The sequence below is a fragment of the Pinus tabuliformis genome, chromosome 5_2 (genome assembly GCF_031772625.1).
Source record: "Pinus tabuliformis cultivar Carrire ecotype Pingquan chromosome 5_2, CPIR1, whole genome shotgun sequence".
In the NCBI taxonomy this organism is placed as follows: domain Eukaryota; kingdom Viridiplantae; phylum Streptophyta; class Pinopsida; order Pinales; family Pinaceae; genus Pinus; species Pinus tabuliformis.
In genome coordinates, this window is record NC_142306.1 from 731,458,171 (window position 1) to 731,483,709 (window position 25,539).

The following is a 25,539-nucleotide window of genomic DNA, read 5'->3' on the forward strand; positions in this document are numbered from 1 at the left end:
CTCTCTCTCTCTCTCTCTTCGCTCCTCTTTCTTCCTTCCCTCGTATTTTCTTTTCCTTTCGTCATAGTGTGTACACTTTTTTTGGGGGCCCACTTATCCTGGACAAGCACCCACCATTTTTGTTACAAATGGGGAAATGGTCCCACATCCTCTATCACTCATCTACCTATCCCCTCTTCATAGGCTAAGGTGATAAGCAAGGCAAATCCCACATCCTTTCCCTCTTGGCACATAATTTGCCCTTGTACTTTATCAAATGATGGATATTGAGTGAAAATTGATGGTTGTGAAGCATCACAAGGGATTGAGTTACAAGGAGGTTATCTTGTCCTCCAAGTCTTAATACCACTTACCAAGATGAGTGGTTTTAATCATGATACACCATTTCTAAAAAAGAATTAACAATTTGAATAATTTATTTTATCTAAAATTTCTATGATTCATAATATAATTCAAAAACTTCTTCTCCACCTGAACAACCAAGTCAACAACTGATACATTGGGTGTTGGCACTCTCAAATAAATTCCATTTAGTTTCCCTTTCAGACTTGGGAGACCTAGTACCATTGCCTTTGCTGCTCCTCTTGATGTTGGGACAATGTTCAAGGCTACAGCTCTGTCACATCTAATATCTCTATGACTAGCATTGATAAGTCTCTGATCACCAGCATATGAATGAGTTGTTGTCATGGTGCCCTTGACGATTCCTGCACTAAACAAATTTAGGTGTACATTGGCAAGCATATTGAACAGGAACAAAGCAATGTCCTCAAATAGGAACTAAACAACGACATTTTAAATCCAAATAAACTATGGTGATCGATAGTAGAAAATGATATGTTAGATTTCAACATGAAATAGGGGAAACAATGAATATATTGTTCTTTCTATTTAACCAGATGACACTCATCGAATTTCTGGTCCAGAACTTTAATGAAAGGAGCCACAAAATTAGTAGTGCAGGAGGAATTGCTAATAATTTCTTCTGCAGGATTATATTTTTCATCGTTCACACCACAAACATATGTAGGAATATCTCCCTTTCTAGGAGCTATGATCAAAACCTTATTTTCTCCAGCCTAGAGATGCTTACAAGCACCTTCCCTGTCAACAGACAAGATAGTGCCTTCTATGGCTAAATCAATCCCATAGTCCGTGCAAATACAATATGAAGCATTTCGTCATGAGATGAGAAGCATCAATTATCTCTATATAATAATCCTAGAAGGCTACCCAGTATTATACAGATTTAGCAATTTTTTTTTTGGCACCGACTTGTTGCCTCTACTATTAATCTATTTGTTATAGGTTTTGGAGTTGTTATTGGCATATTTTTCAATGGAATTTATTTAGAATTAAGTAGGAATTTGTTGAAATTGTAAGTTTGAATTGTGATATTTCCAGAATTCGAGTGTTCTATTGGTTTTTCAAGTACCGAATCCATGTATGCAAGCCAAAACACATTTTAAATAACAAAAGATCACAATTTTACAAACAGTTGTTTGACCAAAAACTACAAAACTTGAAATAGTTAAACAGTACCCTTAAAATATGCTAATTAGAAAATTTGCAATGCACGGGCTTAGCAAATTTGCAATGCACATGTTTATATTCTGCTAAATTGAGTCTTTCATTCTTTATTCGAATTTTTTTCGGTCATCAAGCCAAGTTCACCTAAGCAACCAAAATACTATACATAGAAAATAAATAATTGGCCATGTTGATTAAAGTTAGTGCATTTGAGTAATCTAATTGAGACCCAAGGGAGTCTGTTAAGTGTTGAACATGTCAATTTCACAATGCTCTAATTACTGATTTTTGAATGAATCGATAACTATCCCAAAGAATTTCAATATCTCCTAAACCCAAATGTAAACATCATGAATCTAATCCAATACTTAAGTGTAAGAAGATTTGTAGCATTAACCTATAATCCTTTACAAATGATTAGTTTCATGTACTTACTTCCATGGCAAATTTACAAGGTTCCGATCTGATACAACTTTGATGACCTTTCCATCTATAGAAATGCCATCATTTCCTGCTACGTGCACATCTGTGTCAAAGGTTCCAAGAATAGAATCATATTTGAGCAAATGCGAGGCTTGCTTAACACCTCTGGTGTCATTGATGACAACCACATCCAAAGGGGAGTCCTTTTCACCATGCCAACATCGCAGAAAATTATGACCAATCCTTCCAAATCCATTGATTGTAATTTTTATCTTTGGCTCCACTACACTCCTTTTTTGTCCAGATGATCCTACTTGGAATGAGAGAACAAGGGTAAGAGGACCAAAAACCAGATCAGTTTGTTGTTTACCATGAAAATCCGATACACACATTTAATGTGATGAAACAAAATTTGCAAATTGAGATCCACATACACCAAGGATAATAATTAAACAAGTATTATCTACTTGCAGTACTATAACAAGCTCATAGTTTATAACCCCTACATGGACTAGGGCATCAATCATATAAATACGTTAAATCAGCATACACCAACAGAATGATCCAAAGCCTTAATATATGTTTGGTCAAATTTGTGATAGTAATTTCATGGAATTACAAGTTTTATCAGTAAACTCAGCAAAAATTGAGTGCCCCTGGGTTTTTCAGGGCACTAAATCCATTCTTATATTAAAAATGGATCTTAAATAACAAAAAAACGACTTTCTAACCAAAAATTGTTTTGCCAAATTGTCACCAAAAACTCCAAAACATAAAATAATTAGTCTAGACAATCCGTATGTCTACACATATCAGTATCATGAATAATTCTCAGTACAAAGTGTACCAACATAAGTGAGGTTGACAATCATATTGTTAATAAACCTAGTGACATCTAAACCTCAATACAATGATCATGATACAATTTAATAGTTAACCTTCATGCACAGAACTCTGATGAACCATGCAACAAACACACAACAAAATGAACTTCAATTAGGCCCCTATGACAATTCAGAGAGCAAACCGACCTCCATATAAACCAAAGCAACTACTACCAATCATTTTGTTAAGTGACACAATACCATGCAATCATTAGTACCATAATAGAATGTTTTGATTTTTTTGTAGCATCGGGAGGTATTCTCGCATGCCAAGAGGCCTCCTAAGCCAGCCTAGAATATTTATGAAAGTAAAAATAAAATTTCAATTTTTTATTAGGCTTCATGTAGGCTCAAAAAAGACAAGTTGGCTTAGCTCGTGAAGAAATGTGTCCTTAGGGTTAAATGCACCCATTCGACTTGTATATATATACATGATGTGACATCTCATTTGATCACTCATCATCATCATCTCTCTTTTATAATAATCACACGTGGGAGTACAGAGAAGATGAATTTGAATGAAGTTTGGACTTGGATTATTGGTCCAAATTTCTAGACAATTTGGACTTGTAAACGTTGTTGAAGAATAATTTCTCCTTAGAAGAAGTAATGTTGGGTTTTCTCTCAAGTTTAGTTTTCCCATAGAAAACTTGTTGTCTCTATTGTTGTAATTCCCTCGGAAAAGCTATAAATATTTTATTTACCACTGTAAGAAAACAAACTAGACAATATTGTTATTTTATCTTTAGATTAATATTGTTAATTCTAAATTTAGGAAATGATTGATTAAAATCAGATTTTGTAACTTCTCATTAAGAAGTTGGAAATAGGTAGTTTCCAATAAAGAAAGAAACCTTAACTGCCTCCCCTAACTGGAAACACCCCAAGGAAAAGGGGGTGGGCAGAGGCAAAACTATGATGATAGGTCAGATGGTAAGGAGGAAAAAGAGGATGCTAAGTCTGGTGAGGACCAAAAAGCATTGGCATGAAGTGTGGAACTTGCGGAAGGCTGTGGCCTTGCAAGAAGGCTTGGGGGGGAGATTTGGTTGTGAAGACGAATCTCAAGGATGGGAGGAAGACAAGCAGAGAATAAAAGGTGACAGTGCTCTGAGACTCAATTGCGCAGGAAATATAGGTAAGTAAATTTACGACAAATTCATTTTACAATAACTACTGTGTTTGTTTAAACTGTAAATGTTGTAGAGGGAGCGGGGTCCCACTCTATAAATTGATTGGTATAGCTTTGTTAGTAGATTTTAAGTGGTTGTTAATTTTTGCAATGGATACCTATGCAGAAAGGAATTATCATTGAAACCTGATAAAGTTATATGTACAACATAAATAACCTTATTCTTGAAAACCAAACCATAGTAGAGGAGAACTAACCAGCTCGAACGGGCTAGTTGTGTCCAAATGACACCAATTGAAATATCAGTGTATGTGCAGACAGATAAACATTGATAATAGAGTGAGTGCAGTACTAAGTTCCATGCTGATAGAAAACCCTAAGAAATTTCTGAGCATAATGGTTACACATATAAACATAACTTAAGAGTTCCATGGGATATAGAGAAAGTATAAATTAATTTAAGAGAATTCTGTGTGAAAGTGAACTCATTAATGTAACCTAATCATTTTAAAGGAAACCTGAATATAATCTGAGTGACTGAGAACTTTCTTTTTAACTTAAGAATAACCTGTGTAAATGAGTGTTGTTAACCTAGGAATCCATGCAAATATGAGGCCATGTGTGCACCCAGAACCAGCCACATAAAAATGGATGAATTTATCTAAGTAGCTAGTGTTGCAAGAAAACAATCGGCATGTTCGAATCAGAGAAAGAAAAGAAATACAGGATAATGAAATTCTGTGTACCGTAATGGGGCCTATCTCTGTAACCACAAAGGAAGCGGTATCACAGACAGAGGCCACCAAACTAGTTATAGAACCACATGGAAAATAACCCCTTAAATAGAAAAGCGAAATCCTAATTAAAAACTGAAATAGACGACAATACTGCACTCGTGCCTATATTATAAAGGTTCCAGAATCATGGCCATCGCGGGAAAGACCTATTGGTTTATTCATTTCTGCTAAGTGAAAATAGAATTACTCATTCAAATCCAAAATTTAAGCTCAGAATAGCCACAATTGAAATTGTAATGCATATATTAAATAAACATTCAATGAACAGAACCATATTTTCGACGAAGAATAGTATAAACATCTAGAAAGAAGTATTGATACCAAACAGGAATAGCCTTTATGCAGAGAAAGCAATTTTCCATGAACATTGTTCAGACAAAATGAAATAGTTGTACCATAAGCATAAATGAAGAAGACATATAGTTATATATACCATGAGGAAAGACAAATGTGCAGTCATATTACAACATCGAAAGTCGCAGCGTTTCTGGCACAATAACAACTTAATAGACTCATGTTCTTACAAAAGAACGGGTCATAATCTAAGTTACTAACACAGGACCAAGGCCTTTGTGTGGCCTGGACTTTCTGAGCATTAACGATTACAACTTCATCAAAAAACAAAAAGAAACCCTCCACCAGGCCATGAGAAACTGGCGAGAACCCCAACAAAGGGAATCCAAAAAAGTTCCAGGTCTGAGGCTGGAAATCCTTCCTGGTATGATAAAAACAAAAAAAGATGCAGCTTAAATGTGAGAACCCTTTTCTTCACCAACAAGACTATCAGAGATGCCAAAGACTTACCTGGGAAATTTTCAAGCACCATGCTAGGTAAGGTGGTTGTCTCACCTTCAAATCCACTAGTGTTCCACGGATTCACAACCACACAACCTGCAAAAAGGATTTTGAGTATTATGCATTAAAATTCAAGACAGAAAACAAATTTAAAAAAAGAAACAATGCGGGAAAGTTATAGGATAACTATAATTCACCTGGTAATGGGTAGAGTTTCACAAACTCGAAACCTCTCATCCACCTCTGCATCATGCAATAAGCACTATGCTCCTGGACTTCAGAACAAGAAACCCAAGCGGAGCAGGGAAGCCGAAAAGAGTGCCAAGACAAAAGGTAACAAATGAACCACATAACCCTGCAAGCGATATTGAAAAGCCACCTGAAACGCCTCCAGCTGTGTGATGGCAGACCCTTGACTACCACCGTCGATGCGACGGAGAATCCCGAGGAAACCTGACACATCTGCAATGTCAATTAAATAGACATAACAGAGGGATTAATTACTAGAGGACTAGTTGGGGGGGTAATATTGATGTGTGATCTGAGCTGTCTCATTTTGGCAAGAGCAAAAATTTATTAAGATTGTAGAGGACTGACCGAGTTCATAAATGCCAAACGACACAGTACAATTGTAAATCTAGATCCGTATTATATAAAAGATTATCATGTAATAATTGGTATCCGAGTAAAGTTAAAAATTATATGTTATCATGAATCGGATAATGGTATGTTTAACCTTTTTTTTTTTTTTTTATTGTCCTAATGCCTTATAAATGGAGGTATGACATGTGGTATCAGAGCCAAGGTTACAAAACTGTGACCTTGGCAAATGAACCATAAATTAGTTAATGTTTTCTTCTGGAATTTTAACTGTGGTTGATTTATTAATTTGCTAAGTACAGAGGAACAGGACAACAATAGTCTATAGGAGGAATAGATGGGGTGCCACACAGAAATATGGTTGGCCGGCCTAGGGCCTGCAACATTTCCGGAAAATAACCCTAAAATATGGGTGCAGTTGGGAGAGGAAGCTCGCAATACAAATATTGCAATACTAGAAACAATTCAGGAATTAAAGAGTGAGATGGGCCACCTATGGGAGGACAATGCAAGGCTATCCCTAGAGCAGGAAAAAATTATGAAAAGCCTGTATGACAAGCAGAATCAATGCCAGACCATTCCCAGCCCTGAGCAGGAACGAATGTTTGAAGAACAAGATTATCATGCAGATCATGAAGGAATAGGTAGTGGGGAAGAGAATCGAGAGGAGAAGTCAGATAATGCCTCTAGGCAACCAACATCAAAAAGACAGCAGATAGAATTGCAAGGGGATTTTCGGAAGATAAAACCAACACACTACAATGGAGAGTTGGAAGAAGCCGTGGAAGCCTAGCTAATTAACATGAACAAATATTTCAAATTATATGAGTACGATCATAATCTAAAAGTCCGGTTAGCTATCTTCCAACTGCAAGGGAAGGCCACTTTTTGGTGGGAGGAAGTCAAGATTGCATGAGGGGTGAGCGAGCAAAGTATCACTTGGGAGAAGTTCCAGAAATATTTCAAGGAGAGATATCTGATGAAATGATTTTACAATGAGAAAGCGAAGGAATTTCACGACCTGCGGCTTGGACAGCAAACCATGGATGAGTTTATCACCCGATTTACCTCCTTGCTACGATATGTACCCTACATATGCGAGGAAAAGGCTAAGGTACAATGGTTCATCAGCAGTTTACCTGTGACGATGAGGGAAAGAATTGAGTTTGATAACCCAAAAACAATGGACGAGGTTATATGAAAGGCTAGGATATGCTACCAGCAAAGCAAGCAGAAGGGTGAAATTTTGGGCAGGAAGTGGACAGATAAGAAAGGTAGTAAGTTTGCACCAGGAAATAAAGGAAATTGGGGCAGTGCTAGCAAAGGGTTTTCCAAGGGGCAAAACAATAGAAATCTGCCTAAAAACCAGTTCAGAATTAAGCCACCATCTGAATCGAGAATCAGTGAGCAAGCTGGTAGACTCGATAACGAGGGAACAGTGAGGCCCCCAGTACAATGTTGGGGGTGTGGGGGACCCCATTACGTCAAAAAATGTCCTCATCGAAAAGGCACTGATCATAGATCACAAATCCATGAAGCATCAACTGTAAGTGATGTAGCCCAGAGCATTCCGAAAATTAATGCTGTTGTCGAAGGCCATCAGGTAGATTACCAACCGACTATGGTGGAATTTGAAGGTAAGATTTTTAATCATATCATGTCTGTTTTAATTGATCCTGGAGCTACATTAAGTTATGTTAGTCCTAAGGTTGTGGAATAGTGTAGATTACAGTTTGTCAAGTTTAAAAACCCCTGGCTAGTACAACTAGCAACAGGGGCAAAGAGACGAGTGTTGGCCAAGGTTAATAACTGCCCTCTGGAAATAACAGGTCAGCCTTTAACAGTAGATCTAAACATACTACCCCTTGGATCATATGATGTGTTGATAGGCATGGATTGGCTGGAAAAACATTGGTCCATTATAAACTGTAAGACAAAAACTATCTACTACAAGAATGAGCTGGGAGAAGGGCAGGAGATGCAAGGCATCCCGAGGCCCGTACAGATTCGGCCGATAACTGCCTCTCAACTGGAAAAGTGTATCAGGAAGGGTTGTCAGATTTATGCTATTCAGGTTGGTTATGCCAACTCAAAAGAAAAGACAGCCACCTTGGAAAATATTCCAGTTGTGCAAGAATTTGCAGATGTGTTCTCGGAGGAGATACCCAGACTACCACCCAAAAGGGACATAGATTTTACTATTGAATTGATACCAGGGGTAGCTCTGGTGTCCTGAGCCCCTTATCATATGAGAACACCAGAACTTATAGAACTGAAAATGCAATTGCAAGAATTGCTAGACAAAAATTACATCCGCCCCAGTGTGTTGCCTTGGGGAGCCGCCGTGTTGCTCGTCAAAAAGAAGGATGGAACCCTTCGAATGTGCATGGACTACCAAAAATTGAATAAGTTAAAAATTAAGAACAAGTATCCATTGCCCCGGATTGATGAACTATTTGACCAAGTAAAAGGGGCAACTGTGTTTTCAAAAATTGATTTACGATCTGGATATCATCAGATTAGGATCAGAGAGGAGGATATAGCCAAGACTGCTTTTAGGACCCGCTACGAACATTATGAGTTTGTGGTATTACCCTTTGGGTTAACCAATGCACCTGCGACTTTCATGTGTTTGATGAACAACATATTTCATCAGTATTTAGATAAATTTGTATTAATATTTATTGACGATATACTGATCTATTCTTGGAATATTGAGGAGCATAAGGAACACCTTAGACTGGTGATGCAAACCCTCTAGAACCATCAATTATACGCCAAGTACAACAAGTGTGACTTCTTTAAGGAACAAATTCAGTACTTAGGACATATTATTACTAAGGATGGAATCATGGTGGACCCCGAGAAGATAAAGACCATAATGGAATGGCCAATACCGAAGGATGTAGCGGATATAAGATCTTTTATGGGATTAGTAGGTTATTACAGATGGTTCATTGAAGGCTTCTCTAGGGTGGCCTATCCTATCACCTCCTTACAAAAGAAAGGGAAAACTTTTAAATGGACCGCATAATGCCAGAAAAGTTTTGAACAGCTCAAGCATCTGCTCACCACAGCGCCTATATTAAGCATAGCAGATCTAGGTAAGGATTACATGGTGTGCACAGATGCGAGTAAGGAAGGGGTAGGAGGGGTTCTAATGCAAGAAGGTAAGGTAATCGCCTATGAATCCAAAAAATTAAAGGAACATGAACATAAATATTCCACTTACGATCTGGAGTTGGCAGTTGTTATTCATGCCTTAAAGATGTGGCGCCACTACCTGATGGGTAAAAAGTTTCTTTTAATGATGGACCATCACAGCTTGACTAGTTATTTCAGTCAACCCACCTTAAATGCTAGACAGGCATGGTGGGTAGATTTTCTAAGTGGTTTTGACTTTGAGATTAAGCATCTGAAAGGGAAAGAAAACTGGGTAGCGGACGCTTTAAGTCGGAAGGTGCAGTGTCTCTATGAAATTTCTAGCAGCGCGGGGTGTACCTCCTTCGATGAAATGACTAAAAAGTCATCAGAGCAAGATTCAAAATATCAAAAAATAGGACAGCAAGTTCAAAATCTAACCAGCAAAAAAAATCAGCAAGGTTACACTATGGATGTTGCTGGCATGCTAAATTATAAAAACAGGTTGTATGTGCCCAATCAAAATGACATTAAACACTTGATTTTAGATGAATTTCATAGAAGTCCTTATGCTAGACATCCGGGGTATCAGAAGTTGATTACTGCACTCTGGAAAGAGTATTATTGGCCGGGCATGAAAAAAGATGTAGCAGAATACTTGGCATGTTGCCTAGAATGCCAACAAATTAAGGCAGAACACCAACACCCTGTTGGGTTGTTGCAGCCCCTACCAATTCCGAAATGGAAATGGGAAACCATTTCTATGGATTTCATAACAGGTTTACCCAGGTCAAAAAGAAACAATGATTCCATCATGGTGGTGGTGGACAAATTAAGCAAATCAGCTCATTTTATACCAGTGCAATCCACTTACAAGGCAGTACAGATTGCCCATATTTTTATGCAAAATATTTTCAGACTGCATGGGTTACCAAAAACTATAATTTCTAACCGTGATGTGAAATTTACCTCAGTCTTCTGGAAAACTCTGTTTGAGGGGTTAGGAACTCAGTTAAACTTTAGCACTGCCTATCATCCCCAAACAGACGGACAAACCAAATGGGTAAATCAAGTGGTAGAAGATATGATGAGGGCATACGTGATGCAACAACCATCTAGGTGGGAGGACTATTTGCATTTGGTTGAGTTTGTGTATAACAACGGTTATCATACTTCCTTGTAGATGAGTCCGTTTGAAGTTTTGTACGGATGGAAATGTCGCACACCTTCCAGTTGGGGGGGACCAAAGGACAAATTAATGTTGGGGCCCGAAATGTTAAAGGAAATGGAGGAAATGGTCAAGAAGGTGCGATCTAATTTGAAGGCAGCCCAAGATAGGCAAAAAAGTTTCACTGATAAGAAGAGAAATTTTAAGGAGTGTTAAGTGTTAAGTATGGGATTATGTGCATGTAAGGATTCGGGAAAAAAGGAGTATGTTATAGTGGCATGGGTGCACCAAGCTGGCATCTCGGTTTTGTGGAACATTTCAGGTCTTGGCAAGAGTTGGGCCAGTGGCATACCAGCTCGCCCTACCAAGCCAAATCCGTATCCACAATGTATTTCATGTGTCAGTATTAAAAAAATACGTTTATGATCCGAAGAACATATTCAGTTGGTAGGATGTACAAGTAAAGGGGAATTTTAAATAGGCCTATTAATTAAGATGTTAAAGGAAAAACTGACTTTAACTCTACTGTTTCAGGTCAAACTGGAAGGAGAATTCATGGTCAAGCCGCTAAGTATACACGAGTGGAGAGAAGTAATGCTGCTGAAATGAGTCATCACCCAGGTTAAAGTGCAATGGCAGCACTTTGAGCCAGTTGAGGCCACCTGGGAGGATGGACAGTTCATGAAAGAACTTATCCAAAGCTCTTTGAGGTTGGGAAACATCGGGACGATGTTTAATTTCAAGGGGGGAAGATGTAATTTCCTCGGAAAAGCTGTAAATATTTTATTTACCATTGTAAGAAAACAAACAGGACAATATTGTTATTTTCTGTTTAGATTAATAATATTGTTAATTCTAAATTTAGGAGATGATTGAGTAATACCAAATTTTGTAACTTCTCATTAAGAAGTTGGAAAGAGGCAGTTGCCAATAAAGAAAGAAACCCTAACTGCCTCCCCTAACTGGAAACACCCCAAGGAAAAGGGGGTGGGGGGAGGAAAAACCGTGCTGATAGGTCAGATGGTAAGGGGGGAAAGAGGATGCTAAGTCTAGTGAGGACCAGATAGCATTGGCACGAAGTGCGGAACTTGCGGAAGGTTGTGGTCTCGCAAGTAGGCTCGGGGGGAGATTTGGTCACGAGGACGAATCTCATGGACAGGAGTAAGACAAGCAGAGAATAAAAGGTGACAGTGCTCTAAGACTCAATTGCACAGGAAATACACGTAAGAAGAATTTACGAAAAATTCATTTTACAAGAACTATTGTGTTTGTTTAAACTATAAATGTTGTAGAGGGAGCGGGCTCCCACTCTATAAATTGACTAGTATAACTTTGTTAGTAGGTTTTAAGTGGTTGTTAATTTTTGCAATGGATACATATGCAGAAAGGAATTATCATTGAAACCTGATAAATTTATTTGTACAACATAAAGAACCTTATTCTTGAAAACCAAACCACGGTGGAGGAGAACTAACCAGCCCGAACGGGCTAGTTGTGTCCAGATGACACCAATTGAAATCTCAGTGTTTGTGTAGGCAGATAAACATTGGTAACAGAGTGAGTGCGATGGTAAGTTCCATGCTGATAGAAAACCCTAAGGAATTTCTGAGCATAATGGTTACACATATAAACATAACTTAAGAGTTCCATGGGATATAGAGCAAGTATAAATTAATTTAAGAGAATTCTGTGTGAAAGTGAACTCATTAATGTAACTTGAGCATTTTAAAGGAAACTTGAATATAATATGAGTGACTGAGAACTTTCTTTTTAACTTAAGAATAACCTATGTAAATGAGTGTTGTTAACTTAGGAATCCATGCAAATATGAGGCCCTGTGTGCACCCAAAACCAACCACATAAAACCGGAGGAATTTATCTAAGTAGGTAGTGCTGCAAGCAAACAAATGGCATGTTCGAATCAGAGAAAGAAAAGAAAGACAGGATAATGAAATTCTATGTACGCAATGGGGCCTACCTTTGTAACTGCAAAGGAAGCGGTATTGCAGACAGAGGCCACCAAACTAGTTATAGAACCACATGAAAATAACCCCTTAAATAGAAAAGCAGAACCCTAATTAAAAACCGAAATAGACGAAAATACTACACTCGCGCCTAGATTCTGGAGGTTCCAGAATCATGGCCATCGTGGGAAAGACTTGTTGGTTTATTCATTTCTACTAAGTGAAAATAGAACTACTCATTCAAACCCAAAATTTAAGCTCAGAATAGCCACAACGGAAATTGTTATGCATATATTAAATAAATATTCAATGCAAACAGAACAATCCTTTCCACGAAGAATAGTATAAACATCTGGACAAAAGTATTGATACCAAACAGGAATAGCCTCTACGCAGAGAAAGAAATTTTCCATGAACGTTGTTCAGACAAAAGGAAATAGTTGTACCATAAGCATAAATGAAGAAGACATATTGTTATATATACCATGAGGAAAGACAAATGTGCAGTCATATTACAACATCGAAAGCTGCAGCGTTTCCGGCACAATAACAACTTAAGAGACTCCTATTCTTACAAAAGAATGGGTCATAATCTAAGTTACTAAAATAGGACCGAGGCCTTTGTGCACCCTAGACTGTCTGAGCATTAACGATTACAGCTTCATCAAAAAACAAAAAGAAACCCTCAACTGGCCAACGAGAAATTGGCGAGAAGCCCAACAAGGGGAATCCAAAACAGTGCCAGGTCTGAGGCTGAAAATCCTTCATGGTATGATAAAAGAAAAAAGACGTAGCTTAAACATGAGAACCCTTTTCTTCATAGATGCCAAAGAATTACCTAGGAAATTTTCGAGCGCCATGCCAGGTAAGGTAGCTGTCTCACCTTCAAATCCGCTAGTGTTTCGAGGATTCACCACCACACAACCTACAAAAAGGATTTCGAGTATTATGCATTAAAATTCAAGACATAAAACAATTTAAAAAAAAGAAACAATGCAAGAAAGTTACAGGATAACCATAATTCACCTGGTAATGAGTAAAGTTTCACAAACCCGAAACCTCTCATCCGCCTTTGCAGCATGCAATAAGCACCATGCTCCTGGACTTTAGAATGAGCAACCCACAAGAAGATCAGGTAAGCCGAACAGAGCGCCAAGGCAAAAGGTAACAAATGAACCACATAACCCTGCAAGCGAGACTGAAAAGCCACCTGAAACGCCTCCAGCCGTGCAATGGCAGACCCTTGACTACCACCATCGATGCGACGGAGAATCTCGAGGAAACTTGACACATCTGCAATGTCAATTAAACCGACATCGTAGAGGGATTAATTACCATAGGGCTGGTTGGGCGGGTAAGCTAGATGTGTGAGCTAAGCTGTCTCATTTTGGCAAGAGCGAAAATTTATTAAGACTGTAGAAGACTGACTGAGTTCATAAATGCCAAACCAAACAGTACAACTGTAAATCTAGATCCGTATTATATAAAAGATTATCATGTAATAATTGGTATCTGGGTAAAGTTAAAAATTATATGTTATCATGAATCAGATAATGGTATGTTTAACCTTTTATTTTTTTATTTTTTATTTTTATTGTCCTTTTTTAATGTTTTATAAATGGAGGTATGAAAATTGTGCATGGATGTCTCTTTATGATCATTGTTGTTTTTGCTGTATTTATTATTGAAATATTCTATGTATAATTGCTCAATGATATTAGTGGCATTAGATAAATTGTTTGAAGATCATTAGGTAATAATTATCAGATCAAAAGATTGGTTTCTATTATGTATCTTGTAGAAAGACAAAATCTTTGTTGAGAGAAAAGCCATTAAATTCAGCCTAAGAGACAAGGGAGAGGGACTTGATTTGTGGAGCAAGAGAGCCCTAGAAGGAACCACAGGAAACAAGCTAGAAGAGGTCAAATTAAGGAACGAACAAGGAGATTTGTTCCATAATAGCTAAGTCAAAGGTCTATCTAAACGAGTTAACTGAGGTCTGGTTAGGTCCAGGGCTACATAAAGAAGGCCAAGGGTTGCAGGCCTGGCCGTAGGGTGGCAAGCCTAGGAAGGTTCCGCAAGTCTAAAATAGGGGATCCATGAAGCTAGATAGACTTGAATTAGGGAAACTGAAGGTTGGACAGAGCTGAAAGAAGGCATCTGTGAGGCTTGTATTGAGTCTGTTCAACCTGGTTGAGGGATAATAGCCACAAGGTGTCTAGCCACAAGCAGAAGGGAAGTTGTTGGGTTGTGTTTGAAGTATAAACACATAGAGTGAGGAAGAGAAGGTGGTTGCAAGGCAGTTTAGGGCATCAACAAGGGTACCAAAACCTATTGGAGACTGCTAAGAAGTTTGGTTGAGTTGGTTGTGAAACAACTAGGAAAGTGATGCAAAGAAAAGGGCTACAACCTGAAGGGTTGAGGAAAGGAATGCGGCCAAAGATCAAAGCTAAACATGTAGGCCTACGTTAGGCCAACATTGAACAAGTTTGAGGCTATAAAAGTAGGCTAATAAACAATGAACAAAAGGGAAAACAACTAGGTGATAAGTGGTTGTTATGATCAGGGATAAGAGGAATTTTTACTTGACTTGAAGTCTCTATACCTGTTGAAAGTATCAGGGCTTGTGGAATTAAACCTTAGAGCAAGACTTGGAGTGTTGGATGCAAGTGGAGTTTGTGAGATGCTTACTTGGTTTATCTCCTTGATAACATGTGGAATAGCATGTGGAATGGAAGCGGGAGATCCAAGGGTGGACTTGGTGTTGATGCTAGATTTTTGTTAAGCCTTTAGCGTGGCTAGATAGCTTGATGAATAGCTTTCTAAGCCTAATTTGCAGGATGAAGAAACCCTATCTCTTATAGATCATGCAAGATGGAAAGCAGCATGCATTAGCAGCTGAATGTTAAGGATGAGGATGAGCATCCACTTCAAAAAAAGATAAGGAATCCAAGCTTGATGATATTGCAGATGGACTTCATTGATTTCTGCAAGGAGGCAAGGATAAAGAAGGAGTTGAAAATTCCCTACAACCCTCAACAGTTTCATTTTTTTTAATCAAGAGATAAGTATTTCATATCTTTCTCCCTTGAATATTATTATTATCTTTATTCCTTGGTCAATCTCTTGTCTTTATAATTTTGCTTGGTTATAATTGTTTCTTCCATGGCCTTTTCAATGAGGTTTGTTGGTACATTGTGAAGGTTGCCAAGGAAATGATTATGGCAATAGATGGTAGCATCTAGAAGAATAGAGCAAAGTCCGTGGCAAGAGGGTTCTCCCAATAAGAGGGAGTGTACCACAAAGATTTTTCTTGCTCCAATCGCCGATAGATAATTTCTTGTATGACCTAAGGGCTCGACATAAACTCAACAAATGTGATAAAAGGATGGAAATATGGCATCCACATAGAGAAAAATGATCTCTACACTCACAACTATCACAATTATACAACAAAACGGTATCCAGAGACACCACAGTGGCCATTGTGGAAGAGAACTACTAAGACAATCAATATTGTCATCACCTACACATACAACAGTGTGATGTCCAATCATGGAGAAAAATTCCACTGTGGGAAGCTCCTAGTTTTCTATAACTTGCTTTACCATCACAATGCCACTTTTCCATTATCAGACCAAGAAATCCACTAATTAGACCAAAAATGGTGGTCGTGACTCACAATCATATATGGGACATTATCAAAAGTGTGAACATATCCTCACCACATTAGTTTGGAATGCAACTACTAAAACCAAGTCCTCATTGTATTTCCTTAGGCAAGGGAAGCCACTGGAGCTTTTGAGACCTGAGTATTCGGAGAATCCCTTCCGTGAAGCCTGCCCATTAACAATAGCACATGACACATCAATTAAAACTTCAACCCCAAATCCAAATGCAATTAACAAACAAAAGCAAATATACTTTTTTGAACTGGATACTAATCATACTGACTACAATAAGCTTAGTACCACCATCCAATACTTCATGTAGTAAAAGCCCGTCTAAATTAATGAATTGCCAAGAAATATTCACTCATCATTCTTTCATTTGGTTAAGCAATTTTGCATCAACGCACAAAATTCTAATGGTGCATTAGCATTATGGCAACTGCAATGAAATAAAATGACACTGTATCTTAGAAAAACCTGCATGAACAAATCATTAGCTAGCAAATAATAATGCAAGAATGGGCAGACATCCATATGGTGTCATCTTGTAATTCTGAATGATATGGATGGTGAGGGCTTGTAATTTTGAATGATATGGATGGTGAGTGGCATGGGAAGTAGAGTATACCTACAAAGATGCATGAGTGCTACTGTAGTTGGCCAAAACAACCATGGAGAGTGTAGCTAAGGCCATACTCCCTCAACTACAGTATTCCTGTGCGCTTGTTGGTAAAAATCTTGAGATGGACTAAATTAGAAAGCTTATCAAGCCTAGAGGGTATACACTGAGAGAGTTTGTTGTTGTATAATTATAGTGTCTCTAGGTTTGTCAAATCTCCAATCCCAGTGGGGATGCTTCCATTTAGCTCATTCATTTACAGATCCAAATTCACAAGACACTTTAGAATGTTGAGATTGTCTGGAATTGGTCCATATAAATTATTCTTATATAGAAATAAAGTTGTCATCTTTGAAAAGACCATCAATGTGTTGGGGATCCTTCCAGATAAATGATTATGTTAGAGGTCCAAGTGTACCATATCTCTTATATCCCCTAATGACTCTAGAATTTCTCTTATTAAACTGCAATTTTTCATCCATAAGTACTGAAACGTTGACAAGTTCCTGAGTTCATGTGGGATTACCCCTTGATCCAGATGGTTGTAGGCCAGCGTTAAGTTTTTCAACAAAGATGAATTTCCAAGGAAGGAGAGAACAATACCATTCAATGGGTTAGTACCATTTAGTAGGTTAGGGTGCAAGAACAATACCTCAAGCTTAGGGAATTGTTTGGATCCAGGAATGTCCCCAAAGAAATCATTGACTGAGAGGTCCAATTTTACCAGCTCCTCCATTTTATATATCTCATTCGGCAAGAGTCCACGGAACCTGGTGCCAATGAGGGCCAGAGGATATAAAATACCTTAGATGTTGGTCAAATTCAGGTCAAATGCAATGCAAATTCAACGAATCAAACTGCCAACCCCAACACCCTAAAATCTAGGGAGAATACAAGCTAGTTTTGTTTTTCCAAGGAATGGACAAAGCCCCTAACCAGTCTTATTACTGGAAATCGGGGTGATGACAAGAAGGAAATTCTACGGCCAAACCACAAACCGGGCGATGCCAAGAAAATTCTATAACCAAATTAGGCAATTGTATGGAGACTAACCTAGAAAAGTGGCTCATATCTCGGGACTTTAGGCACAAAACTAAGGATCTTAGGTCATAACCACATGGATCAAGGCTTGTGAGTGTGGTTGGAGGCTCACAGCCACATGCAGGTAGTGTCAAGGGTGCAATTATAGGTCTATGTTAGAGAAAAAGGGTTCTAGCTCAGGGATTGGTCACCTAGGGTGGTTCTTCAACCTTTGAGTGATATGTGGTTCCTAAGGAAGGTCAGTAAGTCTCATTTGTAGGCTCCACTTCCTTAACTGGAAGGTCGAGTCATGTCATATTGGCAAGTGAGTTCACATTTACCCGAGAGAGTTTGTGAAAGTGGGTAAATGTGTGGTGGCATGTTACAATCACATAAGATTGTCCCTAAAATAATTCACATACCATAGAAGATAAGTGCCTGAGATAGATTTCAATCTTGTCCTCCACAAAAGAGATACAAACTAGTTTCCAAGTGATGAAGTATAAATGCCAATATAGAGTTGTTTTTTCATGTGAAGGGACATGTTCTTTGAGTAGGCTGACTTGTCTTCTGGAGCGATTACTTGGTCAACTTGGAGATACAAAATCATACTTAAAAATTTAAGTTTCTTTCTTTTACATGTACAAAAGGGACATGATAAAATAACTTTGTCTTTTGACTCAAATACATTCTTTTTGACTTTTTACAATATCATAAATATGAAGACCGAACCTAGTTACAATTTCAACATCACCTCACTTCACCATGATTACAAAATATATGCGCCCACCTAATCCTTTACATAGAGATATGATCCCTCCAAACTTCGTTACTAACAAGCGCAATAGAAAACATCTCCCTTGTAGACATGACACACCCACAAATATTACCATAATTGACAAGATGGGGGATAATAGGCTTTCAATTATTCTTAGATCACCATATCACTTCACCTGCACAACGTCGGTCCGCCACTCACCTAAACTTTGGATGACCTCCCTGATGCTTATCTAAACTTTGGATGGTCTCCCTGATGCGTGTCCAAGTATCAAGCGTGCAATTTTAATGGCTATGAAAGACTTATTTACCAAGAGCCCCCCTTCTGATAACTTAGATCCACAATTTACTAACTAGTCAATCTCAAAGTTATTATTATGAAAGACATGGAAGACCTTAAAGTCATTAAATTGAAAGAGCATTTGAATTATGAAGAAAAATATATTTAGTCTATTATTCTCTTAACAAAAACCCTTTTATAAATAATAAATAAAAATGTGATGTCTTTCACTTTCATCATCATTATTATTATTTTCTAAAACATAAAAAAAAAAAAAAAAAAAATAAATAAAATTTGATGCAAGCCATAAAATTCTACTTAATTATTTGATGCTTTCCCCAAATTCCCATAAAAACAACATAACCAAAACCCCTTTACTCATAAGCCATTTCATGTACCTAACCCCAATGAAAATAACCATCTCAAACAAGAAGAAAGGTGGGGTTCTAAATTTCATTCGGAACCATAGATAACTCCCTCTTGTTGTGTATTTATAAAATATTTATGCACCTATGATAACAAAGAATGAACACCCAAACAAACACAAAAGGTGGTGAGCCTATGTTTTGAACCGTCAACCACCGCATTTCTAACTTAATGAAAGGAGCTGAGAAGGAGGAGGGGGACATACTGGAGTGGTCATATGAAGGAACGAAAGGAGTAGCCAAGAAGAAGAAGAAAAAAGGGAATGAAAGTAGCTGCAGAGAAGAAGATTGAGGAGGATGGACATATTTCATGAGCCATGGATGAATAACATGGTCGAAACAAAGCGTAGATTATTGATTTGGCTGTAGCTGCAAAGGTAAATGATTGGTTTACTCTAAAGAAAAAGAAGAGGAAGAGCCATTGCTAAATTTTGAAGATTTGAGGTTGTGGAATTGGGCGAATCACAATGTCGATGGCTGCCTCTGCAATTTACTTCTTGAATCTTCGAGGCGACGTTATCATCAATCGCCTCTATCGGGATGATTTCGGGCACATAAGCTTTTATTTCCCCTCTCTTGATCCATTCGAAACCACAAACTCTGAATGCTAATTTCCTTTCCTTTTGGGTCAAACGTTAGATATAAAAACAAGATTTTTAAGAAAATGGGGAGGCCATCCTTAGGGCTATTACCATTTAGATCCATCATGAGGGTTTATATTCATTTTAATAATTGGAAAGGATAGATGCACAAAATAGTAGTAGTTCCCATGATCTCTAGTTGTAATCAGTAGTCATAGATTAGAGAAATTCCAACGATAATGAACAGCACATGTCTATGAACTTCTTGTTAAATTCCAACAATAATTAACAGCACATGAATATGAATTTCTTGTTGTGCAAATACTGCCAAATTATATTTTGAATATTTTGCTGGATCTTTCCTAAACCAACAATTTATGTTGTTGTAGGCTTAAATCCTCAAATTTATGCAAAATTTATTGAATGAAAGTCGCTAGCCTTTTCATGACAGTAGAACTATGTAGTTAAAAATGCTTGTAGAAAATAATTATATTAGACACTAAAGTAAATATTTATGTCATTTGCAACGAGACGTGGCTTGGATAGATAGAGTTTGATATGGATCTGGAAAGTGTATTTTACTAGCCAACATTGTACTGTGAATGGCTAACAACTTTTATGATTTGGGCAAGTTTAGTTGTCATTTCCTAAGTTCAGTTCTTGTAGAAGGGTCTTAATTTTACTTTTTCTATATTGTTTACATTACTGCAAGAGAGATTCCAAAATTATTGTGAAAAACCTTGATCGGAAATAACTTGAGACTGCTGCAACCATGGCGTTCATAAAGCTTTGCCTTGCTTGTTCACACATTACTTTTGGCCGATACTGCCTTAGAATGAAACATGATATATTTTATACAATTCAGAGATACTGACTACAATAACTTATTGTTAAAAAAAGAAGATGATTTGCATCCATGATTGTCTTTTCATGTCAGCACAAAGGTTGCTATAGTGCCACTACAGGGAGGTTTTTCGTACAAGGTACTATGTGCCCAACTAGAATTTGCAGTGTGGCCAGTGCAGAGGCCATTTCTAGCTATTTCCCTTTTAGCATAGTCATGGAGGAATGAGTCTCTAACTCCCACTCATGCAAGTTGAGTAGTTGGCTTATTGTTTAGGTACGTGGCTTGGATACAGAGAGTCTGATATCGATCTCGAAAGTGTATTTTACCAGCCAATGTTGTACTGTGGATGGCTAGCAACTTTTACGAATTCACTTGCCCCCCTGATAATGTTTCATTCACTTATGTCTCTACCACATCTTTCACACAGTGGTGGGAGACCCACCCTTAAACCTTTAATCTCACAAAGGCTGCAACAGATGTTGCAATAGTGATAATGCTTCCATAACTCTTCCCAAACCTTGATGGTTATCCCAATTGGCCGACAAAACCCACACAGTTAGAGCTTCTGTAAGGGTGGAGTGCACATTATGCCATCAATGGCAAGCCCTAGGGTATTATGCCCATCAACAAGGTAACCTTCAATGTTAGGGAGGGCGATCAATCCTAGATAGATTGGTTAATCCGACACACAGGAACCATGGCTATCAAGGTGTAATTCTTCTAAAGTGAGAGACGAGGATAGTGCAAATTTAGTGGGTGGATAGTCTTAAACCGTAATCTCCTGAATCCATGTGCAATTTATTGAATGGAAGCAACTAGCCTTTTCATGATAGTACAACAATGTAGTGTGTTGGGTCCCTATAATACTAGTGATTACCCCATTACTATTGTAGTTATACCCCTTATTAATATTGTTGTGCCCCTATTACCCCCATATTGTTACTACTGTGCCCCATAGAATCCCTCTATTATTCTTTTTGTGGCTTTATATTATTATTGTTAGGTCGGCTGGATTACATTGTGACTCCTTAGACTCCTATATATAGAAAGGAGGTTTTGTCATTTGAATCATCCAAGAATTGTTCATTTATGTAATGTAAAAGAGGTTTCCCCCTCGAAGAGGCTGAATTCTAAGGCGTTGATCTATCTTTTCTATCTTTTCTTGAGCTGGTTTCATAACATTCGGTATCAGAGCTTTGGATTCTAGGGTTTCGCTACTCCAAACAGGTCATTGTGGCATTTTCGCTATAACTTTTTTTCCGTGACGGTTTAGAAGTCACAAAAAAAATCCATTTGAGAAGACATTGTGTGAAACCTTGGGTCCAAATTTTAGAGCTTTTCGCACTATTTGTGCGGAGTTATGATTTGAGGAAGTTGGTATTTTTGCAGACTCGTGAATTACATTCCAAATAGGTGACTTGGGGAAAATCATCATAACTTTCTCTCTGGGGATCGGATTGAAATTTTGTAAGAAGGTAAAGAAATAGGACGGATTGTAGCTTCTTCTATGCATTTTTCAGATCCATAGGTCGAAATAGTGACTCGTGGCACGTCATACAAGTTCGCTCTACTGAACTAGTCTATAATCAAGTCACTGTGGGAGATTTCACATAACGCTTCCTTGGAGAATCCAATTTGGGTCAGACTTGTGGCATTGGAAAGAGGACATAGAGGGCTACTACAGCTCACAAATTCAGAACTAGATGATTGGAAGGTATAGAGATACATCAGAGGCAATATCGAGCTCCTACAAAGTGAAAAACAATGTGTAAATTTTCTTAAATTTTTGCTTAAGCTTGGTTTGAAAATTTATTTTGAAGGAATTCAAAGGGCATAGTAGAATATTATTATCAGTAACTGATGCCCCGAAAGAAAATGAAAACACCTAGTAAGGAACCTGAAATCTCTAGCATGACTCATGAAGAAGAGGAAGAAATGCTACATGATATATCAAAATTACAAGAACAAGTGCAACACATGTCACGCTCACAAAAGCTAACAGAAGCTAAGACAAATGGCATGGAATATAAGATAAATGGCATGGAATCTAAGATAAAGGGCATGGAAGCTAAGATGGATGATTCGAAGACAGATTTGAAGAGAGACATGGCAGATTTGAAGACAGATTTGAAGATAGACATGGACGAATTGAAGATAAATATGAATAAGTTGCTACAAGAAATGGGCACTAACGGTGAAAGGGTACTAAAGGAAACTCATGATGAGAATAAAAAAGATGCTAATCATGATTCCATAGATGCTAATGTTGGATCGAAGACTCACCATATTCAAAAAATCGATATGAGGAAGTTTGATGGCAAGGATCCTGCCACACGGATATTACAGATGGAGCAATTCTTCAATCCCAATAATGTGCAAAACACACAAAAGGTACGTATGGCAACTTTATATTTGGAACCAAATCAGTTTGTATGGTATCAATGGCTTTGCTCTCGTAAACAATTTATCACTTGGGCAATTTTTACGGAAGAATTGGTAGCACATTATGAGGATACAAAAAGCAACACTTTTTTTAGCCAATTGATAAGTCTCAAACAAAAGGGTTCAATAATGGAGCACATTGAGGAGTTCCAAAAATTGAACATAAGGGTAAAAGATATTCCAGAGGAGCATAGGATTGATGTGTTCATAGGGTCTTTAAAGAATAATATCCAACATGATGTTCGCCTTTGGGAACCTGATTCATTAGAGAAGGCATTTAGGTTAGCAAGAAAAATGGAAAGCAAAATTATGGCAACCAGGAAGCATACCACTCACAACTATGAAGATGGAAGTGTTGTTGCCCCTAGTCTTCCACAACCTATAAGGTTGACACCACAAAAATTGGAAGAAAAAAGAGCAAAAGGGCTTTGTTACAGTTGTGATAGCAAATACACTAAAGGTCATAAGTGTGCTGAGAAGAAATTATTCTATATAGATTGTGAAGAGGAAGAAGAAAAGGAACAAGAAAGGTCAAAAGAAGAGGATATACTCCAGGAACAAAGCCTAGATGAAGAAAAATAAATCCGACCATATCTTGTAATGCATTGGCGGGAATTACCACTCCTCAAACCATCAAGATAGAAGGACAAATCAAGAAGAAAAAGGTAATAGTGTTGATTGATTCAGGAAGCACCCACAATTTTATTCATTGTAAGGTAGCAAAAGAATTGAATTGCTTCCTATATCTAGCACCAGAGTTTCAAGTGATGATTGCAAATGGAGGAACAATAAATTTCTCTGGAAAGTGCCATAATATCAAGCTATCCATGGGAGAATATGTATTGACTAGCCCAATGCTTTCCATTCCAATGGGAGGTGCTGATGTTGTACTAGGAGTCCAATGGCTACAATCCCTGGGTACAATAGCCTTTAATTTTCAAGAACTTTTCATGAAATTTTCTGCGGAAGGAAAGGAAGTTGAATTAAGAGGTATTGCAGGGAAACTAGGAAACATAATCATCTCTAATGGTGTGACAAAGCTTCTTAAAAAGGAGAAAAGAGGTGTAATTGCACAATTATGCTCGCTAGATGTTTCCACATCGGAATCATCTATTTCTCCAGATCTCCAAAAAGTCCTGGACAATCATTCCAAGGTATTTGAGACTCCCAAAGGTCTCCCACCTATGCGTGATCATGATCATGCTATTCATCTGATTCCAGGAAGTGTTCCTCCAAACATCAGGCCGTACAAATATCCCTATGTCCAAAAGAGTGAAATTGAACGTATGGTTGCAGAAATGCTAGAGGCTGGTATAATTCAACCGAGTCAAAGTTCTTTCTCTGCTCTAGTAGTATTGGTGCACAAGAAGGATGGATCATGGCGCATGTGTCCGAATTATAGGGAGCTCAACAAGCTCACTATTAAAGATAAGTTCCGCATTCCTGTCATTGATGAATTACTGGATGAATTGCATGGATCAATTTACTTCACCAAGTTGGATCTTCATTCAGGATATCATCAAATCAGAATGAAGATTGAAGACATTCTGAAAACAACATTTAGAACTCATGAGGGTCATTATGAATTTTTGGTCATGCCTTTTGGCCTTACCAATGCACCTTCAACATTTCAAGGTTTGATGAATTCAATTTTCAAACCATTCCTTAGAAAATTTGTGTTAGTATTTTTTGATGATATACTAATCTACAGCAAGTCTTGGAAGGATCATGTTGAACATGTTGATAGGGTGCTACAACTATTGAAAGAGAAACAATTATATGCCAAAAGATCCAAATGTTTCTTTGGAGTCTAGGAGGTGGAATATTTGGGTCATATTGTATCTCATGAAGGAGTTAAGGTAGACCCTAGCAAAATTAAATCCATTAGGGAATGGAAAATCCCCACATCCATAAAGCATCTGCGAGGATTTCTTGGGTTGATAGGGTATTATCGCAAGTTTGTTAAGAATTATGGGAGAATAGCAGCACCTCTAACAACATTATTGAAGAAAGATGCATTTTCATGGACTCCGGAAGCAACAAAGGCCTTTGAACATCTTAAAGAGGCAATGTGCCAAGCACCAGTCTTAGCTACACCGGACTTCATGAAAACCTTTATTGTGGAATGTGATGCCTCAGGAAATGAAATTGGTGCTGTTCTAATGCAAGATGAAATACCGATTGCTTTTGAAAGTCGTCCAATCAAGGGAAAGTTTTTAAGCAAAGCTATTTATGAGAAGGAAATGTTGGCAATACTCCATGCACTTAAGAAATGGCGACCCTACCTAATGGGAAGACACTTCAAGGTAAAAACGGATCATGATAGCCTTAAATACTTTTTAGAACAAAGATTATTCTCTGAAGAGCAACAAAAGTGGGTCACAAAGATGTTGGGTTATGACTTTCAAATCATTTACAAAAAAGGGAAGCAAAATGTGGTGGCAAA

General features: G+C 37.8%; 1 pseudogene; it reads right to left on the reverse strand.

Moving 5' to 3' along the window:
• Window positions 1-420: 420 nt before the first annotated feature.
• LOC149161304 (glyceraldehyde-3-phosphate dehydrogenase A, chloroplastic-like) lies at window positions 421-16,796 on the reverse strand (annotated as a pseudogene).
• Between the last annotated feature and the right edge of the window lie 8,743 nt (window positions 16,797-25,539).